An 11,630-nucleotide genomic window follows, 5' to 3' on the forward strand; every position below is an offset into this window, starting at 1 on the left:
GAGAGAACCCACCCACACAGGGGGAGAACATACAAAGTCCAAATAGAAAGTCCCCAGACCAACAAACTTCTTGCTGTGAGGTGGCACGATCATGCTGCTAAGTAACGCAGTTATACAATACAATAACTTACAATTAAAAACACATTATTACCATGCTTACATCTGGTTTTCACTGGCAAAAAAGTTACCAGCAGTGTGAAAACTTGTTGGTATTTTGTGCACAAATACAACAGCTGAAGCAAGTCGGTTACCTTTAATGACCACATAGCCAAGCTGGTGATCCTTAAATTTAATGGCACAGTATTACAGAAAAAAATGTAAATGAAAAATATAACAGTTTACAATATAATAACTCTACTAAATATACCTCTATAAAGCAACATTAATAACAAAAAAGATATATAGCATCATGTATACAAAGTCCAGCAGAGTATCTTCATCAGTGTGTAATTATATGTGTGAATGTTTTGTGTTACACCTCATGAGCAAAGTGCTGAATTAATTAATATTCCAACTATTTAGGATGACTGTTAATTCAAAGGGCATGCTTGCAGAATAAAATGATCAAATTAAATTACTACGTTCAATTCATTTAGTTTTATTTTCCTATACTGTCACAGTTCTACAGGAAAAACAAAACACACAGCCAGTTTGCTGGTGCGCAGGATCAAAATGACAGAGCTAAAATGGCCTGCAGCTTAAAGTGAAAAGACTGGACAGAAATGGAAGGGGAAAACAACACCATGTGTAGAAAGGTAAAGGCTTTCCTACAGGGAAATCTGTTGAAGGGAGGAGGAAGACAGGACACCATGATCGGTGGCTTAAGTGCTCAAACAATCACGCACACTGAGCATGCACACAGACCTCTGAAGCATGCCCGAAGAAGCACTAAGCAAATATACTTACTCAGTTGTTATTTTTCATCTTTCATGATGTAAAGTGCAGTTTATTAAATGCTTTTTAATGACTATTATAAACTGAATCATGGTACGTTAGACTTGATTAAAAAATAGAAGAGCTACAGCTTCTATACCATTTGAAGGACATTGCCTAAAGAGTGGTCACATCAGCACCTGTCACTTCTTGCCTTCAGATGCCTTGTGACACTCTGCACTATCCATGTATAACACAGCACAAAGCCATAACCTTCTTCCATGTGCGCCATCACATATTCAGGCAGCAATCTGGCTATGAGGTGCTGGGAGGAAGAGGAGGAGCAGCTGTGCAGAATGAGAAGTGAAAGGTGAAGTCGAGGACTGCAGTCATTGCAGGGCAGGTTATTGTGGACGCGTTTTGGCAGGTATATGTTATAGCTCTGAGAAATTGCTGCTGTTTATTGTTTACAGCTGGCAATAAGGACAAGGCAGTGGTGTCGATGACCTCACGGGTTGATGGGCTGCATTTGGTATTAGATCACAAAAGAAAACTGACCCATGTGGGATAAACGACACAAACAGAACAAATAATTTCTTTCCATTGAGGGACGACTCAAAGGTATTCGTTTAATAAATGTTTTGTAGCTAAATGTTTAATAAATAACTGAGAACATTTTGATTTGCAGTGTAATCTCTATAAGAGTTCACATTAATCTAAATAGTTAAATCCTAAACTCTGTGTTTTGACATTTATTTGTAGCTTCTAAATAAAGCTTGCCTCTTAGAAAATAACCTTGAACAGGTTACACTGGATTTATTCCTGAATGTGCACAGGGTAATAAAAGAAACTAATACTTAAATGGACTCTAATCAGAAAACAGCCGATGATGCTTAATGCGGCAGGTTTAATCAGAGAGCTGAACCACACATTGTCCTTGAATGTAGGTCTAGATCAGTACGACCTTTGACTTGGCTGTGATGAGTAAAAAAGTCTCTACAGGTCACAAGTGTGACCTATCAATGCTCACAGACAGTGGACAATTATTTCTCTCTCTCTCTCTCTTCTCTCTCTCTCTCTCTCACACACACACACACACACACACACACACACACACACACACACACTCATAATATAAAATTTGATCACTGTACTAGTTGAAAGCAGGTTAGTGGCCTGTCAGCAACACTCAACACAACACTGATGTGTGCCAACGGCTTGGTGATAAGAAAAATCATTGAAAATATATGACAGATCTAGAGCTGGATCAATGTTAACATTTAAACCAACACTAACTCACTGAATATGAATGTTGACTGGAACTGATCTGTAGATGTAATGCTGTGTAGCTTTTGCTGTATTGAAGAATATTAGGGGCACCTTTTGTTTACACGGATGTCAGAGTCTCAATCCGAATTACCCCAACTGTCCCGATCAGCTTGCTGATTGGGTAAGGAGGGTCAGGTGTCCAGGATCTTTTGGAAATTGCATGGTCACAAGTCATCTAATCTTCCAGATATGGGGACTGGATGACCACCAGCATGTTGTGTGTGTTTGGGTGCAAGTAGGGAACTGTCTTAGGGCCAGAGTGTTATTGATTTAACCCTTGCAAGTTTAGTATTGTACATATAGTTTTTTTTCTTTGTGCACAGGTCAAACAAATCTTGCAGTACACAAATGTGCAGCACTGACAGATTAAAATGCAGTGTCAGAGACATGTTAGCATCAGTGATAGTAGATGCTACAGACAGTATAGGTTTATTTATGTTGCCTGAACTGGTGACATAATGAGTTCACAGAGTGTGACATTGTCTATGAGGCCACAAATAAAGTGTGACATCACCTGTAAAGCAGAGCTTATTTTATCTATTAGTGCGACATCATCATGCGCACACACGAGGTGTAGGCCACGCAAGCCCTGCTTTCTTTATCTAGGAAAAGAAATGTTGTTTTTTTATGATTAGTATTATTTCTTTAAACAGAACCTGACACAACTGTGACAAAACAATGTTGAAAGAACTACTGACTACGACAGCTGTATATAAGAGATAGCACAAGAATTATAGCGGTACAAAGAGATGAACAGACAACATTTGGATGGTTTGTCATAAAATGCTTTTGTGCTCTTGGCATTCATTTGCAGAACACTACTTATCCATCTCTCTTGCTTTTATTTGTCTGGCCCCTGCCTTCAGGCTGGCAAATGTTATATACACTTACCTTTTGGAAGATAGGTCACCATTCAAACATATGGGAATTAGACAAATGAGATGCAGCAGAGCAAAAATCAAATGTTGCTTCAAATATTGTTCATGCTAAAATATATTTTTAAAATGCTTCATGTAGTTTTATAGATTGCTGCAGGGATGATGTTTTTTTTTATAGGCCAAACTGCAATTTACCATCACCCCATATTGCTCAACAAAACGGCTGTCGAGGTACAGATGGAGTCAGACATGAAAACAAAAGGCAAGTCTTTATTGGACTGATGCAGTCCAAATAATAAGCAAATCCAACAGAAGAACAGCAAAGTCCACACTGAAACATCGAGGAGAAACAAATGTACAAACACAAGAAGAAGCAGAGCACTTTATATACAGATAGCACTAAAACAGGACACAGGAGGAAACAATTAAGAAGAGGTGAAAACAATCAGTAAAGCCACAAAAATAAATATAATTGAATAAAAAGGATTATATCAGGAACCAAAAAACAAAACAAACTAAGATGGGGCGACCGTGGCTCAGGGGGTTGGGAATCGCATCTGTAACCGGAAGGTCGCTGGTTTGATCCCTGGGCTCTGTGTCCTGGTCGTTGTGTCCTTGGGCAAGACACTTTACCCTACTTGCCTACTGGTGTTGGCCAGAGGGGCCGATGGCGCGATATGGCAGCCTCGCTTCTGTCAGTCTGCCCCAGGGCAGCTGTGGCTACAACTGTAGCTTGCCTCCACCAGTGTGTGAATGCGAGAGTGAATGAATAGTGGTATTGTAAAGCGCTTTGGGTGCCTTGAAAAGCACTATATAAATCCAATCCATTATTATTATAAGAATAAACAAATATATACTGTATATATTGAGGATCCCAAACTCATAAACATAACCACAGCTTGGGACCAGGACAGTAGTGGTGGGGTTTTCCAACTGCTTTTTGAATTACTAATGAAAATGATGCTTGTGGGTTATACATTTTTAAGATACTTGCATAAATAGCACAATTACTATTACAATTGTAAAGGTAAACCTATCTTATCTGGACATTTCAGAGTAAAGCTGTGAGAGACCATGATGATATGCAGTCATGAGGTCAGATTCACAACAAGGCTTTCCAGTAACTGACATACAACTGAATCAGCTCAGTCTCCAAGGTGTTTCCATCTTTTTATGTTGAGCGCGCACACAGACATACTAGATCCGCGGAGTGACAAAAATACCACAAAGGTCATTACAATTTGCCACACATTTGCTGCTAAAAGTCAATCATGTGCATATTTCTACCCATTGGCAAGTGGCCCAATGGCAGACTGCCATGAGAGACAGACTGAGCAATGTGCGTGCCTGTGGATTGAACCAAACCTGTTGTAAAACCCTGCTTTCTAAGCTTTCCTTTTTTTTGGTCCAATTGAATGTATCACCACAAAGGACAAAACAATCACTGCCAGGAAGTGCACAAAAAGACATTTGAAAGTCAATTTTATTTACAACGGGTGAGTCCAGCCTCAGGCTAAGATGAATGTTCCAGACAGGCATCCACAAAATTAATCAGGTGATCATAGAAGTAGATTTTAGAGTATCAGCTCATTTCCATTAATTTAGGATGGGTGAGAGCACATGGTAGATGTGGGAAGAGAGGGTGGCCAAAAAAATCAAATAAATGAGTTTTGCTGTGTCACATGGTTACCTCAGGGTGAAGATGTCATAGAGCGCACATTAAATGAAAGGAGATATATTTGAGACTGTATTAAATATTACTTCAGGGGAAAAAGGGCACCCATTTCTAAAATTGTACTAACACAAATTATGTATGAAGAGAAAACATGATGGCTGGGTGTGACAGTTTGTGTAGTGCCTTTTGTGTGATATGCCCTTGATGATAAATAATGAACATAACCCAAATATTCATGGTAAATTACAGTTTATTGATCCCCTGGAGGTTTTTATTAAGAAATCATGAGGAGCAGATTTCTTCAGTATGACATGTTGGGAAACAAACCCAATGTTAAATCTGTAGATCTGTGATTTGATAAATGTTTCACTCTTTAAAAACAAATATAAACAAATAAAAAATATACAATTTGAATGAGAGGTTGAAAGGTGGATGAATGAAGCTCAAGGATGGGGTGAAACACAGTTGAGTGTTCAGTGGGGGAACAATGGCATTTCTACTGTGGAAGTTTAATAGTGATTAACCCAGGGAGGGAATACATTTCTCCTCTTCACTTGTGGTTAATGTAGTGAGAGACAGGAAACAGAAAAGGGAGTTTGTAACGACAAGGTTTTATATGTGGGCTTTAGATTACAGTTAGATCTGGACTTTTTAAATTACAACAAAATCATTAAACTCTCGATCCAAAAACCAGTTACACATAAGCACTTTATCAAATAGTACCACATGACTGTAAAGCATGAAATGTTTGCAATAAGCAAAGAGTTTTTTCCTGTAAGTTTATCTTGGTAAATTTTACAAAATCTGACTGTTATTTTAAATACACAAAACAGAACTAAAATGATAAAAACACAGTGTAAATTAACAGGTCTAATAATGTTAAAATGATGGAAAATCAGGCTCAAATGTTCCTCAAATACAGCAGGTTGCTGTCTGTCATATCTCCCTGAAGATTAATTTGCCAAGTGATGACAAAGAATATATACTACTGAAACAAATATTAGTTACACTGTTCATAAATATGACAACAGGAAAAAAGAATGGAGAAAAGAAACGGGAAACAAAATGGGCTGATTTTAGAGCGGTTGGGAAATAAATAAATAAAATGAAAAGCTTTTACTCGTAGACTTCCAGACGCATGTACTTCACAATGTTCTTTTATGGAATTTTTTTCTTTGTTCTTATGTCCTTACTTGCCCAAACCCTTTCATTAAAATACCTACTTCAGTAATATAATGTCGCATGAAGATGTTGGCTGTATCGTTCTCTTAGCTGTGTGCTTTAAACTGACAGATTTAATAGGAAAAAATAACACCTTTTTTTAAATGTGATATTATAAACAAATTTTCCTGTAGATTAAACTGAAAAATGGCTACAAAAATAAGAGTTTGGTATTTTTATTGGGTATTTGTGTGACTGAAGATATGAACTTACTAGCCACTTTATTAAGTTAAAATGCAAAAATTTAATTAGGCAATCACAAGTCAGCAACTCAAGGCTTTCAGGAGCAGATAACCACAGTGGGCACCACTCCTGTCGGCGAAGAACAGGAAACTGGATACAGTTCAAAGTTTCACTAAAACTGAACAATGAAAGACTGTAAAAATGCTGCCTGGTCTGATGAGCCCCAATCTCTGCTACGACATTCAGATCCCAGGGTCTGAATTTGGTGTGAACAATGCAGAGACATAGATTCATCTTGCTTTGTAGCAACGGTTCAAGCTGCTGCTGGTGTAATGGTGTGGGGGATATTTTCTTGGCATCAGGTCTGAATCCAATTGAGAACCTTCGGGATATGGTTGAATGGGAGGTTAACATCATGGATGTGCAGCTGACAAATCTACAATAACTGTGTGATGCTTTATCAGTATGGAGCCAAATCTCTGAGGAATGTTTCATCACCTCATTGAATCTGTGCCATGAAGAATGAAGAAGGAAATTCTGCAGGCAAAAAGGATATAGCCTAAGTAGCTGCAACTTAGTACCTAATGAAGTGGTCATTGTGTATACACTGATTTAAGAGTAAGAGCTTAAGAGGGGGTAGTAATTTATAATTTATTGAAAAATGAGAATAAAATTGTCATTTTAGAAAGAAATTTGCTGACATTTTGATCAGACATGGGTCAATTTGATGACAAGCTAAAGGTTTTCCAGTGCCTTGTGAAAAGGAGAGGAAAACTAAAGGAGAAACTCATCAGTTTTCATTATATTGAGATTGGCAGCTGGGGCTTTTGATGTGACTGGTAATCTTCCCAGTGCTTGACAAGTTGCCTTGTGGCATTAAAGTACAACAAAGCAGCTGGGGCACACAAGGCACTTAGCTCATTGTGTTACGGAGATTTATTTTCTTTGTGCCCTTTTGACAGGAAGGCATTTGAAAATGTCACAAATTGTTCCTGCATTATTAGGATTCTACATACAATCTGACGGTGCTTGCATGTACATTTGGCCGGACTAAGTCAAACGCTGTAGCATCCGAGCTGTTTGTCTGCTTGTTTGGAAAAAAGTACATTGGCTATTTAAAAATAAATGGGGGTAAACTGAGAAAAAAGCTCCAAAGCAACAAATCAAAAAGCAGCTTGTTCATGCAAAAGAATTCATACTAATAGTCTTCAAGTAACTTAAAGAAGTCCAGACGCTTTTCTTTGCAAGCTCCTTTGACTACGATGACCTGGATGACTGAGAACCTTCACAGACATACTAATAGAAGAAAATACACAGTGAGCAGTGAAAGGTGTGGCCGTGGAATACCTCCTGCTGTGAGTCTGATGCCAATGTGCTTTATCAAATCTGGCTGGACAATAACACCCACTGTCAGAGAAACAAAGCCAGAGAGGTTATTGCAGTTTTGGACTGTGATAGAGTTGAAATGCATTAATTTAGCCAGGACAGATGTTGTTTGCAGATGCACCCTGGCCTATAACAGAAGCTTCTCTCTGTAGTGTTGAAAAAAAAAAAAAAAAAAAAAAAAAAAAAGCACTCTAGTGGTACAGCAAGGAAAGTAACCAACTTAGAAGCTCTCGGTTTCAAAAGGCTGCCTGAAACGCGACTGAATATCTCAGAAATGAACTTTCATGTGGCTCACATGAGAACTGTGAGAAGCAGGTGCTGTTTGTAAAGCAAAGTCAAGACTACATCCCTGTGGATTTCCCATGGTCAAACACACATGAAGAACTCCAGTATATACAGCTGAGTATTAATAATGAATCAGCTGCGTCGTTGGCTCTGCATCAGTTGTGAAGAGGCAAACCAAGATGTACCGTACTGCTCGAAGGTGAGAAAAAACCTTATCCAGCACATGAAAGATGTGTGCGCCTGCATGTTGCATGCATAATGTGTTTGTGCGCACAAGTGTGGGAGGAGGAGCATAAATTTACTCCTTTAATAAATAATAAACCAGCATGTGTGGGAGGACTGTGTGGATGGTTCTCATTACATATCGTTTCTCTGGTGGTTCTGGCTCAGATATTCCCATGTTTGACTTTTGATGCCTTGCTCTTTTTTTGGTTGATTATGCATAGATTTTCAGTGGGAGTAATGATATTCATAGGTTCTGACACACAGCTGTCAAAACCCAAATTATAACAACAACAAGCTCTCTCCCCAAGATTAAGGGTGACTGATCATCCAAGTGTCCACCCATACACGCACACGCTGTGTACATAAATACATGAAGCCACACTAGTGCAAACATGTGCTCTGCGAGAAATGAAGGCCTGGCCGACAGACCACATCAGTCACATCACAGGCTTTAATAAATGTTGAGCAGGCCAGCCTAGTGCTGTAGGTGGCATGACATTATTCCAACCTATAACTATCAACCAGGACTATTGTTACATGACAAGACCCAAACTGATGCTCATTAATAATCTATTTTTACCAAGTTGTGAATCAAGGCCAGTAGCATGTCCACATTAACATGAAAGACAACAGCATAGGACATAGAAGCACACATCAAAGTCAACGGATATCATCGAACCTTACAATGTGATCATTTTTAGGGCTGTTAAAAACAATCTATGTATTTTCATGTAAGTACTGAGACAAAGATGCTTCTTTTGATGCTTTGATTGTTATTATTACAAAAGGAATATTAAGTGTATATATCAAAAATGGGGATGGAAAAAGTTTAAAGTGTTCATGGAAAAGACCAAGATTCTTTCAAAAAAATTGTGTTCAGGTAATGGCTTCATACATTGCCATAAAACAGTAATTCATTACAGCAGCATGGCATCATTAACCAGTCTTCAGCAGCTAGATCTGTCAGTACGCTTGTGTCTTTAGGAATAAAACACAACATCAGTATGGAAATGGATATGCGCTGCTTTTCTAACCGGATCAGTGAGCCACTTGAGGCAGAGTGTTCCACTGTCTGGTTTTAGGAAATATTGCAGTCTTCAAAGCCACAATCCTACTAAAGAATTCAACATTTGTTGGTGGAAACCTTGATTTCACATCAAAGCATAAATTCACAGTTTCTTTTCATCATCGGTTTATTAAAATATTTATTTCCATTTTTTTGAATGTGCATGGTACAGCCATAAGTTTATTTTGAGAAATTCACTCCACTGAAGCTTCTTTGAATCAGATAGAAAACAGGGCAACTTTGATGTCACTGGAAAAAACATTTAAAGCAGAATTATTACAGATCTTCAGTGATTTCCCTGTGAAATTATTTAACATGAGTGGGAAACAGTATTTTAACTAATGTATTGTTATGACTTCTGGTTTTAGTAGTTCTTTATTTTCCCAGTGAGGCAACAGACATTACAAAATAAGGCCTGGATTAGTCTGAAAAGTATAACTGAAGCTGGAAACTGAAAGTGGGGGAGTCAAATCTTCTACACTGGAGGATTTGGATGTTCTGTATGCGTGCTCAGCAAAAACAAACAGGAGGAAGGAGAGTGAACTGCTGATCTAGGAGATCTGCTTCATCCCCTCCATGGCAGAGGTTATGGTAAACTATAAAAATCACAACATGGGATCAAGCTACTGTAATCGTGCTAGCCCAAGCCAAGTGCCATCAATATTTTCCACTAACCTAAAAGACTATCATCAGTCCATTCGTGTACATTGCTGTATTTCTCTTAGAAAGGGCACATCACTGTCCTTGGATGATTAATTATCAACTTCAGAAAAACAACAGATAAAGTCTGGGTTGTCAAAATACTGTTAGATGCACTTGCACTTTAGTGTTACTCAAACACAGAAAGAGTTTTAGTATGCACACTGAAGAGCGGGGTCACCATTAAATTAATCAGTCCCAATACCCAAAGTAGAGCGTGCTAATTGGATCTTTGACGAGCCTCTCCAATGAATAATAGCAGCATCCTTTATTCTGCAGGCCTAGTTAATTCACCAGCATGTCATTAGTTTTTAGGTTGGAATTTTTCACCAGAGCCTTGCAGGGGAGCTCTGGGGAAAGGTGACACAGTCGCACATATTTGCAGCATCTCTACCTGTCAGTCTACATATTCAGCACCACAGCTACACACCTGTTGTTGCTTCTGACTGACCAGGGCTGCAACATTTATACCACATAGCTTAAGTATGTAATGCACTTTGCAATCATCACATGCATGTTGCATCTAATTTAAAATAATGGAGTTAAAACTTTCTGCTACAAAGGTTCAGGCTCTTATCAGAAAGGCTTTCTGTTAGTTTAGTTATGTTACTTTTGTTGCTGTTGTTCAAGAACTGTATTTTTCTCCCCATAAGGTCACAAACAAAATTGGACAAACAGCCGGTTGAATCTTATAAAAACTTGCCCACATTTAGACGAACTCCGAGTGTTATGCAGTGTTATTAGCAGAAGGCAGGAAGGAAATTATGATGGGCGAAATCCGTGAGCTGCATCTGAATTTCTCAGAGCTGCTCCTGAAGCCACTGATATCACTCTGGCCCCAGAAATTTTGTGGTGATGTGCCAGTATCAGCGGTTTGTCAGTGGCACCAGTATTCGTTGGTGGAAATTCTCAGAACAGACTCTAGATCGAAGTCTCAAACATAAGGCTGTGGGTCCAGAATCGGCCCAGCGAAGACTCCAGTCTGGCCCACAATCTGGAAATTGTGAAGGACTGCATAGATTTTTAACTTCTAAGAGTATTTTGCAATTTATACTACACCAGAGTAAAGCAATAGATAAACAATTAAATGAAGCAAAAGTTCATGTTTTTAATCTACTCAAGAAATATCTTGTCTGTAATTTTACACAGTTATCATGTAGAAAAACCGAGATCTACTGTAGAAGTTGCACTTGTTTTCCTCATATTAAGACTTTTCAGCAAATATAGAAAAGGCAGTTTCACCGGTTTGGCCCAATTTAGAAAGAGTTTCACATCCCTGCTCTAGATTTTGTTCCCAAACACAGAGATGGTAAAGGGGTATTAAAAGACCCAGCTCTGGGAAAGGTGCTATTGTTATGTTGAAATCCAGATTTCTCTGAATTGAAGAGTGAATATATTTTATACATGCATTGCATCATTAAAGAACTCTTCAGTTCTTATAAAAAACAGTGCATATAAACCAAAAGAATAAAGAGCTATAGTTCCTAGTTTTAGATTCAATGATTGAAAAAGCAAAAAAACATTTTCAATTGTTCTCCACAATGAAAGACTGGAACAATCTCCATGAAAAATGATAGCACTGAATGCTGTCTTTGTTAGGAAATGCAGTCTCATTGTGGGAAAAGATTAAAATACTTTCCCCGCTTTCATTCATTTTTGATTTATGAAATAAAACAGAAGAAAATGAGTAAAACAAACCGATTAAAAGGTAAAATATGAGAAAATGACGTACAACGCTGCTTGAAGAGACAAAGAAACAGCAGGGAGGCACAAAGAGAAAGAAGCATGACACACACATACACGAAGGGAG

Source organism: Haplochromis burtoni, unplaced genomic scaffold (assembly GCF_018398535.1).
Source record: "Haplochromis burtoni strain Fernald_Lab_line unplaced genomic scaffold, NCSU_Asbu1 Contig_86, whole genome shotgun sequence".
NCBI lineage: Eukaryota > Metazoa > Chordata > Actinopteri > Cichliformes > Cichlidae > Haplochromis > Haplochromis burtoni.